Source organism: Microtus ochrogaster, unplaced genomic scaffold (genome assembly GCF_000317375.1).
Source record: "Microtus ochrogaster isolate Prairie Vole_2 unplaced genomic scaffold, MicOch1.0 UNK64, whole genome shotgun sequence".
In the NCBI taxonomy this organism is placed as follows: Eukaryota; Metazoa; Chordata; class Mammalia; order Rodentia; family Cricetidae; genus Microtus; species Microtus ochrogaster.
In genome coordinates this window covers 25,728-31,292 of record NW_004949162.1, presented here as the reverse complement: position 1 = coordinate 31,292, position 5,565 = coordinate 25,728, and the positions used below count along the sequence as shown (strand labels likewise).

Genomic DNA, 5,565 nt, shown 5'->3' with positions numbered 1-5,565 from the left:
GAAAGAAAACCCCACCTCACCAAGGGCTTAGAAAATTAGAATAGGGGTCAACTCTACAGAAAAAGCAGAAGGGGGCAAACTCAAGATGCTGGCAGAAAGTAAGGACAGGGACAGCAGTGGGGGAAGCAATCAAGAAAGAAAAATGCCTCAAAAAAGGTAAGAAGGACTCAAAAAGCAAGCAAAAGAATAAGGTCCATTATGGGTGACATTTGTTGTGGGCTTTTTACTGCTGCTTGTTGTGCAATTCCCATTTGTGTGGCCAGAGACAATCACATAGTCTCGAAGAGATTCTAATGCAGAAACTCTTTATTGTAAAAGGGTCAGGGATTTTATAGGGTTAGGAAAATTAAACTTTTGCAGTAACACTTGTAGTTGATTCTTTTGAAACTGGTGGTCACAGCTAACATGTTGCGATTATCTTGGAGTGCATGTCATTAGGTACCATTGTTTTGGTCCACTGCCAGGACCAAATTGTTTTGGACAATTTTGCTTATTCATTTTGAGTTTGCCTTGTTTACTTGTGTTTCTGCTATTGCCCTGCCTCAGTTATTGAGCTATCAAATAAGACTAAAATACATTAATTGTGAATGGCAAAATGGATGTTATTGGTAAAATAACATCAATACCTTATTTTAGAAAATGAGAAAACACATTGAAATTCAACAATGACTATAATGCAAAATGTGCATAATATGTATTTTTACTATACTAAGTAATAATAATGTTATTATTATACTAAGTAATAATAAAAAAAAACTATGTATTTATATAGGTATACATAGTTTGCTTCCAGAAAAGTAAGGCACAAGAAAGATGTTATGCAGAAATTGTAGAGAAATAGTATAAATTTCAGCAAAATAGAATGTTATTTATCAACGCTTAAATAAAAAAGCATGTGCAAATAAAATTTATCATGTCAGTTTAACATGATATCATTTATGAATAACATTTTCAAAAATAAAACTTAATTTAAAAATTATTCAATGTAATCATATACCCTCTCTGAACTCTTATATTTTTGGTAGTGTGTTTAGCCTTTGATGACTGAGCCATCCCGCCAGCTTGTAATCATATACCAATTGTTTGTAAATAATTTTTGCTTTTTTTGTTTGAGAATTTCACATATGCTTTAATTAAATCCATATTCCATTTGTGCCCTTCAAATTCCTACCATCACTACTACACTTTCCTGCCAATTTCATGTGCTACTTTTGTGAAACCCATTGAATCCACTTAGTGCTTCAGTATATGCACAGGTTTAGGACCATCTCTTGTGACATACTTATTTCCTTATATCCCAGGTCAAGTTGGAACAAAAAAGTTATTGTCCTACCACAAGTCAGAATTTGTGACTAGAAATTCATGTAGGTGAGCAGCACAATGTTTTAATCCTTTCCTACATATGTGCTGGAATTTTGTCATATCTGATTTTCCAAAGGTCTTAAGCATGCACTTATAGATGGCAGGTATAACTATTGCTCAGAAATAATGTTGCACTATACTTATCCACCACCTCTATCTCTCAGCATTTTTCCATTTCCACATTCTTGAGATTCCAGAAGTCTTAGGAACAAGGAGTGTGGTATTGATGTAACTTTGAGGTTTGAATAAAACCACATTCATAGTCTGCATCTCTGTGTTACTTTTTCAATCTTCTTCAAAAAGAAGCTCCTCTGACAGGTGCTGAGATAGGTTATAATTTACTGATATAAAGATAAATACTAAGGGAACAATTGAACAATGTGCTCATTTATTAGAATAATAGGAGTAGTTTTGTCTTAGGGCCCATTATCTACAGATCCATGGATTTTGTTTTGTTTTTGAGATTATAATAAAATCATATTTCTCCCCTTATTTTCTTTTTTTTCAAACCCTCCAATATAAACCAGCCTTCTCTCTTTCAAATGCATTGCCTCCCTTTCAAATTTATTGCAAATATATGTATTTAGATACAGTCATACAACTGTAAGGAGTATACACGCTATGCATGTGTGCATGTGTTTTTTGTGTATATTTGTGTGTGTGTGTGTGTGTGTGTGTGTGTGTGCTCAGTCTATAGCATATAACTTGTGTGTTTTCCGGTCTGACCATCTGGCAGTTTACAGCAAGAGTTTAGATTCTTCCCTGGGGAAGACTTCCTCTCCTTCTTCCAGCTTTGCTCAGTTGTCTCTAGTTCCTTGTGTAGGACTGAGACATACGATCTTTTCCCCACCCACTTTGTCCACTTTGGCATGTCCATTGTTGTTGTTCTTTTCCAGCTCAAGTTGAGAAAGGCATGTAGGTGAGTGTTTATAAGTGTTACTTCTGACATTAAGAGATACAATACAACTTGTTTTTTCTTATACAGCTTAATGAGGAGGTAGCTTTTTAGTCTTTCTAGAGGAGCAGTCTTAGGTTGCAATTATCCAAGAAAAGGAAACTATGAGCAGTATTTTCAATACATTATCAACATTTGTTCTCAGATCAGGTGTAGCTTTTGTCATTTCTTTGAGCCTGACCTAGATAATGTCTTTTAATTAAAATGGATCTGAGTTTAGTAAGGTGAGCATCCAAACTGCCTAGGCTCCCCGAAAGCCAGTACATACAGTAGGATCAAAAACCCATTGCCATTGTTCTTCAGTTGTCAGTAGTCCTCATTGTCCGCTATGTTCAGCAAGTCCGGTTTTACCCCATGCTTTTTCAGACCCAGGCCTGCTGGCCTTGGTGAGTTCCTGATAGAATATCCCCATTGTCTCAGTGTGTGGGTGTACCCCTCGCAGTCCTGAGTTCCTTGCTCGTGCTCCCTCTCCTTCTGGACCTGATTTGGACCTTGAGATTTCTGTCCAGTGCTCCAATGTGGGTCTCTGTCTCTGTCCCTTTTCATCACCTGATGCCTAGGCAGTATGGATGCTCACCTTACTAAATCTGGATGGAAGTGGGCGGTCCTTGGACTTCCCACAGGTCAGGGAACCCTGATTGCTCTTCAAGCTGATGAGGAGAGGGACTTGATCGGGGGAGGGGGAGGCGGAGGCGGGGAGGAGGCAGAAATCCTTAATAAATAAATAAAATTTAAAAATAAATAAATAAAATGGATCTGAGTGATTGACCATGCTCATATCAATAATAAACATTTAAGTGGGGCATCATCTTCTCCATATATACTTGTTTATATCATTAGAACAAATATTAGTGATCAGATTGTTATGTAATTCAGTAAATTTTGTTTTTTAATATACTTTAGGAGTGAATTTGCATTCTTAGTAGCAAAACATCAGAATTCATGTCATGTTACATAATTGTCAGATTGTATTAGTGCCACTATTTTGGTATTTCCTTTTCTCTTAGTTATATATTACATATTTATTTGAATAATTTATAGTTTTATAAAGAAATACAAAGATTATCATCATTTTGTGTCCTCAATTTCTATTCATATATTCATATGATATATATTTTCTGATGAGACATTTGGAGATATTGATAGTTTCACATATATGTATATGTTTTCATATATATATTTATAAATACATACATTTAAAGTTTTAATTTATCAGACATTTCTCTTATAATTTCCTATAAATATTTTCATTCCTTTCACCATAATTTGGATTTGTCCATTCTATTAATGATTTTGCTTTTGGTATTGCATCCAATAGTCATTGCCAAAGTCAAATTTTGTATAATTTCCCCACATTTTCCTTTGAAAATTGTATAGTTTTGCATTTTACATTTAGATATACACAAAAGGCTTAAGTTATTTTTTGTAAAACATAAAAATCAATATACAGAATTTCTTTGTTCCTGGCCAATTATGTTGCAAACCTGTCCAATTACTAAAGTAGCATGTTTGAAAATATCAACCTTGAATTCATTGAATTTCACTGTTTCATTTACAATGATAAATTACATATAATTATGTTTATAGATGCCAGTGCTCTCTTTGAAAATTGTAGCTCCAGAGTAAGTGTTGATATTTGCTTGTGTTCATTCTGAAACTATATAAAAAAAAGTGAATGAGTAAAATGTTTAATGTTTGAGAATAAGAAAATCCTACCACCATAAATGTCTGTAACCTGGAAAGTCATCTTCCTGAAGTTAAAAAGAAATAAAAACTGTTGTCAAGGAAAGATGTCTTCTCTCTCCTGCCATTCAATAAGTGACTTAGGTAAGAGAACTGGCTGTGAGTTCATAAGAGTAAGAGAGCTGTCTCTGCCTCTAAACAGCTGCAACACTCAGGAGAATGGACCTTTAATTCTTCGGGACAATAACATAGAGTCAACCCTTTTGGTGAAGGTGTGGGTGAGCCAGCCCTGAAGTGGTGAGCAAGGGAGACCTAGCTCCACACCTCATCTGCTGTATGGCGGCACAGACATGAGATAGATGCCATTTATCTTTATCTGTAAATGCCTTGTGCAGGTGGCAGAGCAGGCCCTGAATCACAAAAACAAAACAGCTGTACATGGTCCCCCACCAGTAGTCACCCTAAGAAGAGCAAGCCTTGTTGTGCCTTATCTGAGCAACACAATGGAACCAAACCTACTTGCAGAGGTGTGGGTGCGTCAGCTCAAAAATAGTGAGTAAGTGGCAGTTGTTCCCATTACTCATCTGTCTTGTGGTGGCATAGGTAGGAGGCAGAAATGTCCCCTGGCACCCATAAATGTCTGGGGCAGGTGGGTGAACTGTTTCTGAGGTTGCAAGAGCAGGAGAGATGTTCCTGCCCTGCATGAGCTCCCACACTAGGGTGAGCAGGCCCTGCACCTCACCTGGGCAACACAATAGAATCAGCTCTATTGGCAGAGGTGTGAGTTATTCGGGCCTGAAGCTTTAAGTTTGGAAGAGTTATCCAAATACACATCTGTCATGTGGTGGTGTGGATGCAAGAGAGATGCCCCCTCTTACCCCTTGCCCCTGACAATGTGCAGGAGATAACAGAGTTGACATTCCCCACGTGCATCTCTTGAGAAAACTAACACTACTTCTTGCCTAGGCATCACAGCCAAACTGGCATTGCAATCAAAGGTGTGGGTGACTAGCTCCAAAGTTGTGAATGGGCTTGGTTGTCCCTATTACTCTTCTAACATATGGTGGCATGGGAAGATGGGAGATAAACTCCCTATTACCCCATCGATGTCTTATACAAGGAGAGAGTCTGAACCTATGTACATGGAGAGAGAGAACTGTCTTTCCCCTGAGCAACTGCAAGGCTAGGGAGATTTTCATCTGTACCTATCCTTGGAAATATAGGGGAGATGTCACTAATACTTGCAGTGTAAGGAACTTGAAAGCATGAAGGCAGCAGATTTGACCTCTGCCCACTCTTCTTGATGCTAAGGGCAGTGCTAAATTGCTCATCCTGATTGTAAGGACAGGAATCATTGGTGAGGTGACCAATCCAAGTAAGGTGGAAAAAGAAGAAAGAGGTATCTGAAATGAGTTGTGGGAGGATTAAGAATACTGTGTGTGTGTGTGTGTTTTTCTCTGTAGGGATAAGTCCCACCCCTTAGGGGGCGTGTTCGCCTCAGGCTAATATTTGCTTACATATTAGGCGAGTGTGCTCCCAGCCGCTGCTTCTGCTTTCCTGGTCTC

The 5,565-nt window shown here is 37.8% G+C and overlaps 1 pseudogene; it reads right to left on the bottom strand.

The window, feature by feature from the left end:
- The window catches only part of LOC106144413, a 9,798-nt pseudogene extending 4,865 nt beyond the window's left edge, over positions 1-4,933 (bottom strand).
- Between the last annotated feature and the right edge of the window lie 632 nt (positions 4,934-5,565).